This window comes from Paramacrobiotus metropolitanus, unplaced genomic scaffold (genome assembly GCF_019649055.1).
Source record: "Paramacrobiotus metropolitanus isolate TYO unplaced genomic scaffold, Prichtersi_v1.0 Parri_scaffold0000009, whole genome shotgun sequence".
Lineage (NCBI taxonomy): Eukaryota > Metazoa > Tardigrada > Eutardigrada > Parachela > Macrobiotidae > Paramacrobiotus > Paramacrobiotus metropolitanus.
The window spans coordinates 120,545-133,645 of record NW_026570229.1 but is presented as its reverse complement, the minus strand read 5'-3'; positions in this window follow the sequence as shown (position 1 = coordinate 133,645).

Genomic DNA, 13,101 nt, shown 5'->3' with positions numbered 1-13,101 from the left:
CTAGCCCAGCTGCTATTTTTCTTTGCTTGTGTGAATGGGCCGTAATTGCGTGTGTGCTTCGCTGCTTCGCTTCGCTTGATCGCTTCGTTAAGTAATACTTCAAAACGAAAAGTTTTAAAATAAAATGAAGATATTTTGTAGATGGCTGTTAGGGAAGAATATTGGAAAGAAGCAAAGAACGCGCTCAGCTAACGGACGAAGAGCTGGTTAGCCGGTACAACGCAACTGCGCAGCGAGCTATGACCGTAGTTATTTGTGCTCATCTAAAGCGCGAGCCAAATAAGGAAACCAAAGCGGCCGCAGGAAGCGAACGGCGTAAAAGGGATGAAGCATTTGTTGTGCAGGGTTATGCCGTCCCTGAAAAGGGTTTTTGATGAAGAAGGGCGGCTGTCGAACCTGACACTAGCGTGCCAAAGACTACCGCACGTGTATCGATCAAGCGGTGAAAGAGACTGTTGGCTGCGATGACGCCATCGTGGATAAAATGGCAGAGCTTGTCCATCGTTCCGCATCTCACTGCAGTCTCTTGGCTAAAGATTTTTATAAAACAGAAGACGTGAAGAGGCTGCTGCTGGAATTGTACCAGATGTGTTATGAGTATATTGCAGCGCATGGGAAGAAAAACATAATCTTGTTGTTGTGACCGATTTCATTGCTGAACAGTGCTATGCTGAACGAGAGACCGTGCAGCGCGTGCTAAAGAAAACAGTTGTAAGATCTCTTTCAAATAAATGCTGTTTGTTTTTCTATTATTCTGTTGTCAACTACTTTTGTCAAGCGAACCGTTGAAGAAGTAATGTGTATAAATTGTTAAATCGCGTGTCATTTCGATACGGTAATTGTGGTATAATAAGCCAAGCGTTCCGCTTGGTTGTTGCGCATTTGTGTCGCATCGTATAGCTCAATTTAACACAATTATGAAAACAGATGTCGGCCAATGCGTATGTGTCTTTTCTGTTTCTCTGCCTTGCGCAAAGTTTGCATGGGCCTGTAAAAGTTTGCGCGTCGTGGGCGGTGTAAATAGCAACTGATACCGCAGACTAATAATGTTGTGCAATAGCTGATTGGTCGTTCGTATAACTATTATCACACGAAACCAGGTCAATATCATTTCCAACATTTCATAATGCTGAGAGTAGATTCATTTGACTTCTTGCCATTGGTCAGCTAACCTCACATCTCGTTTACATTACTGTCTTCGGAAAGCCGTTGCTCGCATTTTCCTGCAGTTTTAAATCGCATCGTACTGTTTTTCGCTTTTTATCGCAAATGTCGTCCTTTCGAAAATGTCTCGAAAGGTTAAATCCAGAGTTAAGTCTTGCAAAGAATCTCTTATCTTCCGGGCGTTGGTCAATGCTTTTGTTGCCAAAATACCTGGTACCAACGTGCGTGGACATGAGTTGCGAGATCACATGCAAGTCGTACTGGCCGCAGGAGGTGTTGCAGCCCAGCGAGTTTTGAACGAGCGCTCGCTCGTGTATCTGTTCGGAGACGCTGATCGTCCGTTGTGTTTCTCGGTCAATTTTACTCTGAATTGGGCGAGACAGTTTACCAGCTAAACTACGATCGTGTTGAGCGAGTGGCAGCCAGCGAGTTTATCGATACGGTTCCGATTCGTCCTACCAATGCTGGGTCAGTGGTGTACGCGCATTCGCTTGGTGCCGAAGAACTGGGTTTTCTGATGAACCATTACACCATGTTCGTGGCAATCCCGTTCTGGATCCGGGAATTACGACCGTTTGACGAAGTGTGCGTATCCTGTGCCGAAAATGCAGAAGTATCCGCCGTATGCGCTTTTGGCAACGACGCACAACGGTTGACGGAAAAGAGGCAGTTCTCAACACGAGCGCCGACATTTATGATCCACCATGCTTCTATGCCAGCAATCATGCCTAACGACGAAGAAATGAAGTTTTGGAGAGCTTGGGAATTGTTGATTCAACGGGCGCTGATAAAGAAAACATTCACTTGCAGACCGGAAGTAGTGACTTTCCAGAAATTGAAATCATTTCCCGCCCCCATCTCCAACGCCAGCCGGAAGCGTCGCACTATCCCCGGATGCTCCAATGAAAGTCGCCAAGCGAAAGCGGTTTTCTCAACCAAACCTTCCACGAAGTTGTGGCAAGCTCGACTGGAAGTAAGTTATCTTTTACCGAGAGTGTTTTAAAGAATTTCAAAATTCAATTTTCAGCAGGATAACAGTTTTTCGAAATTGTTTTGTAAATCGTCTATTATCGTATAAACGCGTAGATTCTACCATCCTTTTCGAAATTTTCGTTCTTGCAGTGTATCATCCACTGCATCAGAGTGTCACTGGTACAGGCAAAACCATGGCACCCGTTCCTAGTTTCTCTCCCATGAGTCAAGTTTCACCAAACTACGCTGTCCAGAACGGAGCCGGGATGCTAACCCGTAACAATTTTTCTACACCGTCTACGTCCAGGGTACACGAAGCAGAATGGATCGTACCTCTCGGATCCGGCAGTGTTCAGCGCATCCAGCACCAACTTCGTACCAAGTAAGCAGTGCACAGCATATTTTCGCTCTTTTTTTTTCCAGTAGTCAGTATATTATTCTAACGTAAAGACATTTAATCGTAGACTATCATCAGTCGCACCAGCCATATCAGCAGCCGTATCAAAGCCCGATGACACAACTGTTTGCGGAAGGTGGTCACGGACCGCGAGGGTATGACGCCTATATGCGTGAGCTGAGAGAGATGGAAGAGCGACAACGTCGAGAGCGGTTGTGTGAGCAAGAGCAGCGTTTGCGAAGCGAGATGAACCGACTGTTCTATCAGGAATTCGTCCATGGACGGGAGGAGCCAAACGTATGACCGGCGCAGGAATGCCAACGAGCTCTCGCGGTATCGATCCTGCAGCTCCGATTGTCCGTCAGAATGCTTTTCGTCACCGTCTGTAAGTCGTTCCATCGCTTAAAGGTCGTCAAATTTCAATTTTACTCAAAGGAATCCACACAAGCGCAAGTTCTTATCAGTTGTACTGTTTTTTAATTTTTTTCAAGCTGAACTTTGCAATTAGTCCTTCACATTACTGTTACATGTTATTCTGTGTTGTAATTTTAATGAATATCAGCCTTCCGTGAATTTCGATTTTGCATGGTAACTGTTCCACGGTACTGTTTTTGCGATTCGCTTTATCAATCATATTCGAAAAATGTAAGTGTACTTGTGTAATTGTAGCCCGGCATATTCAATAAAGCCAGAGACTCGTCAGATCACACCATCAGTGCGCTTTAACACTGTCGAGGACAGCTTCACCATCTTTCGTCATGATCATATAGACCCCACTGATGCTGAAGGTTCTATGTACCGGCTGTACTTCATGTTTGAACATCTCTTAAGCTATCTTTACAATCACCCACTCAGATCGAACCCGGTGACGCTGTTCGTGTAATTCTTCAACATGATTCGCTCACGAGGCGCCGTGTCTACGGGAACAATGAAAGCTGACCACTTAAGCGCCAAGACGGTTCTTGACTTAATCGAACGAGCCAACCGTAGTGGGAATACCGAATTCACGTTCTCGGAATCTTTTCGGTGCACGTTTCTAGTGGTTCATAACATCACAGGAGCGGGAAGCAATCGTTCCATAAAAAGAATCGGCTGGCTTTCAAACTCTCGGAGTATCTTGAGCATCGTAAGAGCGTTGTGGTTATTTGCCCAGATGCTAAGTATGACCCAGATAATGTCCTATGCTGCTCTAGAGCTATAGCTGTCGTACTTGCTAATGTACTGGAGCTTCAAACTATAAGAAAATCCGGGATTCCAACAAGAAGCCCCAGCATGAGCTTGCTCAAAACTTGCGTTGGCAAGCTAAGGTTTATCCCGGAACCCCTGCAGATTGCCGGAGCTAGACAAGTTTTCGGAACTCTTACGTGAGCGGTACGACTGTCAACTACGTGTTATCGACGCGGAATGCCAGTTTTCCGAAACCTACGATTCTCCGGAGTGCAAACACCTCGTGACTCTAATTTACCACAACAAGCACTTCGATGCCGTCGTGAAACCTCATGCGCTGATGGGATTCGAAGGCAGATGTGAAACTTGCGGAGTATTCAACAGAAGCAAACGACAACACAAATGTTTTGGGTTCTGTAATCTGTGTAGCGGTATCAAGTGTTACGGGCGAGGACGATACGACTGGCCTCGCGAAGACTTCCTTTGCAAAGACTGCAACAGAACATTTTATTCTAAAAATGCTTCGACAACCACAAGGCAAACAAAAGTTATCTCACAAAAGGCAAAACGATATGCGAAGTTTGGAAAGATGTTCGGAGTGTGGACTGTTTGTTAACCCACCGAATCTGCTATGAGCGGACCGCATCAGTGCTATGCAACTCAGTGCAAAATTGCAAAGCAATGGTAGAGCGGAATCACTTGTGCTATATTTTGTGTGGCGAGAAGGCAAGAAAGACTAAGGTGAAAAAATCTCAACGTTCGAAGAGCATCCTGGTAGATGTCGACGATGTCGATGATGGTGATGATAGTGAAACCATAACATTGGAGGATGATCAGACACTGGCCGAATCAGATGACTTTGAATACTTTGATGCCGAATCTGTTCTCAGCGCACCAGACAGTGAAGCTAGTTCAGATGACGTGGAACGAACAGAGCAAGAACATCACAAGGCTGCGGATTCAGAAATACGTCAGCAAGAAGTTCGTTTTGACTTTGAAGCTGGCTTGGATTCTTCACGATATCATTATCCAAATATGGCAGCGCTCATGTGTTTGGATGACGATAATTTCAGTTTGACGTTCCGTGGCACTTCTTGCGCCGATGACTTGCTTGAATGGATCTTCAAGCACACAAAGGAGTGCACATTTCTCTCACACAACGGTCGACGATATGACAACTATTTCGTCCTTCGCGCTCTTGAAGGACAGGGACATTACGCTCGGAAAATTCAAGATGGAGCCAGTCTTACCCTCATCACGGTTCCCGGAGTAAATGCCAGATTCGTCGATACGCTGTCATTCATGCCGAGAAGTCTTGCAGAGCTTCCAAAAGATCTCGGATTAGTCATCTCGTTCTTAAAGGATTTTTTCCGTATCTGTTTAACACACCGGAAAACGAAAACTACGTTGGAGCAGTACCAGGTACGAAAATTTCGAATTTGCTGTAACTTATCCGCATGCTTGAGTCGCAGGGCGCTTACCAAGACTTTTCGAAATTTCAGCAAAATTTTTCAACACTGAAAGAATGTCTGCATCGAAAGTAAAGAGTTTGAGCAGTGGTACGCGAATGCCGTGTCCTCCTTTGGCAATAACTACAATCTTATGGACGAGTGCGAGAAGTACTGCGTGAACGATGTTCTAGTTCTACGTGAGTGTGCCAAGATTACACGAGCATCGTTTACCAATCTGTTCCCTGGATTGGATCCTTTTGATGAACCCACGAACCCGTCTGCCGTTATGAAAGCCTTTCAGGTACACTACCTGCAGCCTGAGACAATTAGCATCCTTCCAGCTAACGGCTATGGTAGGGCTCATAATCAGAGCGAATGGCAATTCAATGGATGACATGGTTCGAGAATAGAACAGGAACGGAGGTACAACATGCCCGGAAACTAGAGGAGCTTTACATTGGACCATACCCGTGGACGGATTTGACGAGTTTGGCGATGTCATGGCAATTTTACGGAGTGTTTCTGGCATGGCTGTCGTAAGTGTTCTCCGAATCTAATCGCATGAATACAGTAAGAATGAAAACGTTTGGCGAGTTGCGGGAAGAAACAAAACGAATCGAGCATTACATCCGAAACGTCTATCCCAACCAAGAAAACCCTGAAGTGCGGGTGCGTGGGTTCCGCAGCATATGGGAATGCGATTTCGATGAAAAAGTTAAAACCGGAGAAATCACAGTGGGCAAGGATTTTCGAAAGCGCTTGAATGTTCGTGATCACTTGTTCGGTGGACGAACAGAAGTTTTCTCGGTCTACAAAGACGTTCCAGCTGGCTGCAAGGGCAAAGCGTTGGATTTCATTTCCTTGTATCCATCAGTCATGATCTTTGGAGAGTATCCTGTCGGCCATCCGAAAATTATCTTTCCTGACTTTCCGGCATCAAGAAAGCCATTCAGGCTGAGTGAATATTTCGGGGTTGTGTATTGTCTTGTCTGGCCGCCGTACGAGTTGAAAGTGCCCACCCTTCCGTGCCGATTGGCTGACGGGCGAACAGTGTACACTCTGTGCAGGACGTGCTCAGAACAGTTAAATATCTCTAAGCCTTGTACTCATGGGCCAATGGAAGAGAAGTTTCACGACGGTGCTTGGACCACGCCTCTTCTTTCTCAGGCTGTCAGTGACGGGTATTTGATTCGGAAAGTTTATGAAGTCCATCAGTTTCCGAGCCGTAGTAAGATTCCACAAAAGAACACTCGAACAAGGAGGAATTTTGCGAAGTTTTTGCTCGATCTCATTCGCGCAAAAATCGTCAGCAACGGATTTTCCTTCGCACATTACAACGGCCGAAGAGGAACTTCGATACTGTCAGCAGTATGAGGAAGAGCTCGGAATTGTTTTTACCAGACAGAAGTCAGCTGTAATCCCGGTTTACGTCCTTCCAGCAAAATCAGTGCAAATTGCGTTTGGGGACGGTAAGGAATGTGATTCAAGAGTGTTCTATCATTTCTTGAATCATTTTCCTTATTAGGTATGTCATGAAAGAAATTTATCGACAGAATAAATACTGCCACACGTACAAGGATATGAAGGACATTGTTTTCAACAATCAGTACATTACCAACGATGTACGGATGGTTAACGATGGAATTCGATTGATGTTACATTTCAAGAGAAGGCTGGATGGGTATGAAAATTTCGATTTTGTCGTGTAAATTCTCCTCTTCTGGTTGACTGAGAGCTTATCTCCTTGCATTTTTCGAAAATTCTTTTAGGTAGCCCCAAACAACCGCACTAACCCGTACATCGGCAAATTCACTACTGAGCTAGCAACTCGAATTGCTTAAAGCACTGCGCACTGTAGAAGATCGCTTGCTCGCCTGCGACACTGACTCTGTAATGTTCGTAAGTGTTTCGGGAATGCCTGATCCACCCGTTGGCGAGATAATTGGTCAATTGTCTGACGACCTTGGTGGAAAACATTTCGTTGAATGGGCTGCACTCGCTAAGAAAACGTACTGCCAAGTGATGGATAACGGTGAACAGCGGATTAAGTGCAAAGGAATCCCAAAGAGTGATGGGCTGAAAGATCGTGTTAATATTAAAACATTAAAGTCAATGTTGTTTGGAGAGGGTCCCGCACAGATAACTGCATGTCATGACATCACGTTTAAAAAAGACACCGATCAGCTAAGCATTCAAACAGTGCCCTTGATCCGCCGCATTGGTTTGTACTGTAAACTAGCCGTGTAATTGGGCGTGGCTTTGAAACTTTTCCGCTTGGCTATCGCGGTATACCGTTTCCTGCAGTTGACTCTCTAGAGTTTAAAATCGTGAATCAGTTGATGGAGCGTTTTAATCCAGATATGCTTATTGAGGATCTCGATAACGACGATCCGGGATATTTTATCGACTAATCTTTGATGGTGTTCTCCGAATGAAAATGTGTTCTTTAAAATCTGCTAATGATGGTACATTAAAGCTTGAACTCATTTCGGGTTTATGCACTGATTGCGATCATCGTCTTGATTTCCACTGCTCTAAACGAACTGCTTATAAGCCGTGTACTGCGGCGTTTAAATATATTCTTGGCTGTCTACTAAATCAGCAGTTTTAAAATCGGAAAGAATGGTGTGTCGCGCTTGTTATCGCCTAGATATGAATCATACTTGTTTGAATCGTGTTGAAGATCGACAATATAAAGAAAGTTTGTTTTATACCCTGTTAAACTCTGTGAATAAGAAACAGTTGCGTTCATTATTTAAAGATGTCGTCGAGAATACACTGGCCAGAATGTTCAAATTTGTTCGTGCATAATGTTTTACAAATGCCTGACTGTTTGGAGAAGCCAAATGCGAATGCAGTTTTTGAACTCAGCGATTCCAAAGGACTTGACAGTCGCCTCGCGACAATCATCCATGGAAAATTTACTGAAAAAAATTTATTTTGATCCTTCGTCTCCGGCGCATTCGGCGGTATCGTTCCTCTTCTACGGGAAGCGCAAAAACATTCCAAAGACACTGTGCCGCCGACGCTGTTAAGGAATTCTTTAGTCGACAGCGGGCGTACATTACATAAGCCTGTACGGAAAATTTTCAACGCTTACGTTTTGTTGTTTCTGGACCTGAAGATCAGCTGCAGGCGGATCTCATTGATTACAGTGCTTTTGCTAATCAGAATGATGGCTACAATTATCTTCTTGTTGTTGAAGACTGCTTCTCTCGTCGTGCTTGGATTGAACCAGTTAAACGTAAAAGTGCTGTGGATGAAAAATGCTTTCCGTTTAATTTTGAATCGTTGTGGATTTGTTCCTAATAAAGTACAAACTGATTTGGGCACTGAGTTCTACAACTCTGAGTTTCAACGTTTAATGAACGAATACGGAATTGAGCATTTTCAACAAACAACGCTGAGATTAAGGCAGGTCAAGTCGTCTCAATCGCACTATATCCACGAAGCTGTTCAGATATTTTCGCACAACCGGACAAAAAAATTGGATTGATGTTAAAAATTTATTGATGCGTACAACAACAGCCCACATAGAAGCTTAAATTTTCATACGCCAAACGAAGTAACAAAAGATACAACCGAAAAGTTTAACAAAATTCTTTACGGGGACAAGTCAAAATATGCAGCAAAAGAGCGATTAAAGAAACACCGCGTGTTGGTGATTTTGTTCGGCTTTCGCTGAAGAAAACTCAGATGGAGAAGGATACACACCAGGGTGGACAATTGAAGTATATCGAGTAAAATCTTTGCAAATACATGAAGAATTCGATGTATAAAGTTGAAGATTTACTGAACGAAGAAATGGATGGGCGGTTTTACATGTGGGAAGTACAGAAAGTTCCTAAAGACACTCCTGAGTCTGCTGAAATCGCAGTGCTCTCGCGAAAAGGCAACAAAGTTTTGATACGTTGGTTGGCACAAGTTTGATAAATGGATTTCCGTTGCACAACTTAAGCGCTTGGGACTCGTACTTGTATAAGACATAGAATTTCGAAAAGGTCGTGTACGTGTGTCTTATTTCTCTGAGAGTGTTAGTTACACACTTTGTTTTCGAAATTTTTGTATTTCCTACTCTAGTTTGAAGAATGGATAATTTCAATATAACTGTCACTTCGGATGCTGTGGCTGGCAACTCGTCGTCCGAGTTCAGTGTGTTTTGCCTAATTATATTCAATTACTGACTGAATTTGAAGTAGCTTTGTCGTATCTGCAATGTCCGCCGAACTTGAGATCAAAAATCTGGGAACGTTGTGTGTTAAGTGGTCTAGTGCGAAGTCAAATTGTCAACAAAACTCGAGTATCTCTCGCGATTGTTCCGACCAAGCAAGTGACGGGCGAGCCTCACGTTCCTAAACTGCAGTACATTAACGTCGAAAACAGTCAGTTTGATCGTTTACTCTTTTCGATAACTGATCTTGAAGGACGTGCAGTTGATTTTGATAAAGGAACAACGGTTCTGCAATTAAATTTTCGCCGTCGATAATGGATGAAGTTAATAGTTTTTCGATTCCCGCGCAAGTTTACGTCCAACTATTATCTCCAAATTATACCTCAAATGTCGGTGTACAGAATGGATACGGCTCGTTGGGAAATTTTTTCGGAAGCCTTGCTCGAACAGCAAAAAAATGTTATTTTTCCTAATTTGGTTCGTTTGGGTCGAAATGTTGTTAACGATGTTATGCAGAATAAGACAACCTTATTAGACTCCGCCCAGTCAAGAACGCGTGAAACTCTGGCAAACATGGCCGCTGATTTGCAAAGGGAAGGGCAGACGACGTAAGCGTCAACGCAAGACTAAAAAGACTTCGGTGAAGCCAGTAATAAAGAAAAAACGCGCGACGTACCAAATCAGTTTCACAAAAAAGCCAAGGGAAAACGTTTGCATAAAAGCGGACCATAAAGCAAACTCATCGCACCCGTCGTCATCGTAAACGACTTCGATTGCCTTTAAGCACAATTTTACACTAACTCATTTGAGAATGGCGGACGTCCATCCCCACGCGCCTCTGTGCTTAAAATCCGAGCTTGATCATTTTCCTTACCCCCAACTCAGACGGCAATCGAATCAGCAAAATATGTTCTGTATAACCCTATCGGAAATACTTTAGATGTGGATACTATTAGTTGGGAAATTGCCGGAACGCCGGATGAAATGCTAGATTTAGCGCACAGCTCTATCCTACTTGACGTCGCTGTTTTACATCTGCGAACGTCGCGCCGGCCTGCAACTATCGAATGGGGACCTGTAAATAATTTTGCGCGAAGTTTGTTCAGCGGGCACGAGCTTCTTTTCAACAGCGAAACGGTGTCTTCTAATCCGTCTCTATCGCATTATTCTTCATATTTCGAAAACCTTCTAAACTACGGAAATGATGGCCAAAAGCAGTTGCTTGGGTCTGGTTTCTCGCTGGATGACGCCAGTCTTTTTGACTCGTTCAGCCTTGCCGTGCCTGATCTAATCCGAATAATATTCAGCTTAACGAGGGTTACATTGCTCGTAGAGAGCAGTTGGCAAACGGTACCATGTGGAACATGTTTATGAAGTTCGAGCGATCTCGCGAACCAACCACGTCTGATACCCTCGAAATTGATATGAAGCTTGTTTTATCACGTTCAAAGACAGGTTTGCCTTGGTATCGTCTGTGGCACAGCCGGACCTTAAAATCGTTATAAAACGAGCGGCATAAATACGCAAAATTAAGCTCGACCCGAATTTCTTTTGGCCCACGAAATAATGATTCAAAAACGTAATGCAATGATTCCGTACGTTGAATCAAACGTTTTGGAGATGACTATCCCAAACGGGAGCAGTCATTGGTCAAGGGACGATTTGTTTCGAGGTGTGATACCAAAACAAATTTTTGTGGCCCTAGTGCACGCGGAGGCTGTTGGTGGAAATATTGCTCCGAAATCCCTATCGGTTCGACAGATATGGCGTTAGCCAGATCATAACTTACATAAACTCAGAACCGTTTCCGGGTAAACTCTCGAAATTTCGGATACTAACTCAAAGAGATGGGTATCAAAGTCTCCTAGAAACAACAGGGATGATTTACAAAAACTCCGCGTTACCTTTCGCGCAGTCCGACTGGCGAAACGGGTTTGCTATTTACGGTTTCAATCTGGAGCCGGATGTCGGCGACCATTCATGTATAAACCCCACCAAGAAAGGCATTCTGGGTCTCTCGTTAACATTTTCAACGCCTACGACAAATACTCTCCATTCTTATCTATTACAACAAAAACGCGTTGTTCGAGATAGACTCGCGTAGGAATGTCTATTGTCCATACAAGCGAGCTTGAAAATGAATAATCTACAGTTGCTGGATATAGTCCAGCACGACCCTTGTCTTAGAGGCAGCTTTCTTGGAGTATTCGCAAGAGATGCGCTTCCAACGCTGAAAAAGATTAAATATCCTGTCGCTCTCATTGTCAACAGCGATAAGAAAGCGTTGCCAGGGCAACACTGGCTAGCAGTTTTCGCCAAGAACCAGAAAAGTATCTCGTTTTTCGACTCCTTCGGAAAATCAGCGTTGTTTTATGGAATCGAGATTGACAAATTCATTGTGGAAAATTTTCCAAACGCTCATGGTCATTACCAAGAAAACCATACTCAACTGCAGCATCCCAATTCTAGTCTGTGTGGACTGTTCTGTATTTTTTTCCTGTATTATTCTTGTCGTGTGCTAAATCTTCGTCAAATTATCGATAAACTTGAATATCATAAAAATTGGAAGCGAAATGATGTCTTATTGAAGGCATTTGCTAAAAAACACCTTCGTGTATGTAAACGTCCTGAAATATGTTTGAAAAATGTGTCCAAAAAGCAATATCCTCTCCCTATGTATAAAGTGTTGCTGTTGTAATAAAAGAAAATTGAAAACACGGAAGTTTCTCGCATAATTTAATTTTAACGTCAAGAACAAGAACTAAATAGCACACACAACTGGGATAAAAAGGGATAAAATAAAAACAACAATAGGAAAGCGAACTTGCAGAGACGGTGTAAAATTACTAGACAAAATAACGTCAAATCACGACAAATAGCGTCAAAAATACTAACTTAAGCTAGTATCGCACCCACGACCGTGCTACCCGAGGAGTTCCGGGTGTTCGTTTTCGACCATTCGTTGGCGTATGATATTCTTCTTCGTCATCGTCGGATGGCTGGAAAACACGGAAAGTATTGCGCCTATTTGCGTTTGCTATCAGAGATGCCGGCGCATTGCTTTGTTTCATAGCAGAAAAAATCTCGTTCAGGCCTTCGGGCAAACTCTGCTTGGAAGTAGGATTAGTAGGCGCAGTTATCCATCGAAGTAAATCGACAACGTTGGTGCCCTCGCGCTGCACTCCTTGCGTTATTAGTTGCAGATTCCGGCCCACCCGCATCCCACCATAAGTTAGTAGATGGTTAAGTAGACTATGTGCGTTGCTTCGCTGCTTTTCAGGAAGTAGCTCCATTACGCGCGAAACATCATCTTGAATTCCCGGAATACCCTGTGTTGGCTTGTCTAAATCGTCAGGGCCCCTTAAGTGCACTGTTGGTGAATGTGCTTGCTTTAAATAATTTTCATATCGAAACATCGCATCGTCGTGAGCATTCAGTTTTTGTCTTGTGGATAAATTGCGATCGTGCAGAGAAAGTCCCATATCTTGATAGGACCGTTGTAAGGGTCTTCAGAATTAATCCAAGTGAGTCGCAGTTGGTGGAACATGTCCACTTGGACTGATCGATCTACTGCGAGTTCGAAGTTGATCCTCGTTAACCAGAAACATGCGTTTTGCCATTTTACACTTTTCCAAGAATAAAACTTAAAACTGGCGGTAAAATCAGAGACAACAGCGCATAGCCTTTAGCCAACAAAAAATTTCGCTTCTTACGCCGAGAAACAATTTTTTTGACAAAAGTTTCAAATACGGCAGGACCCTCTTAACTCGAAGTGCTTT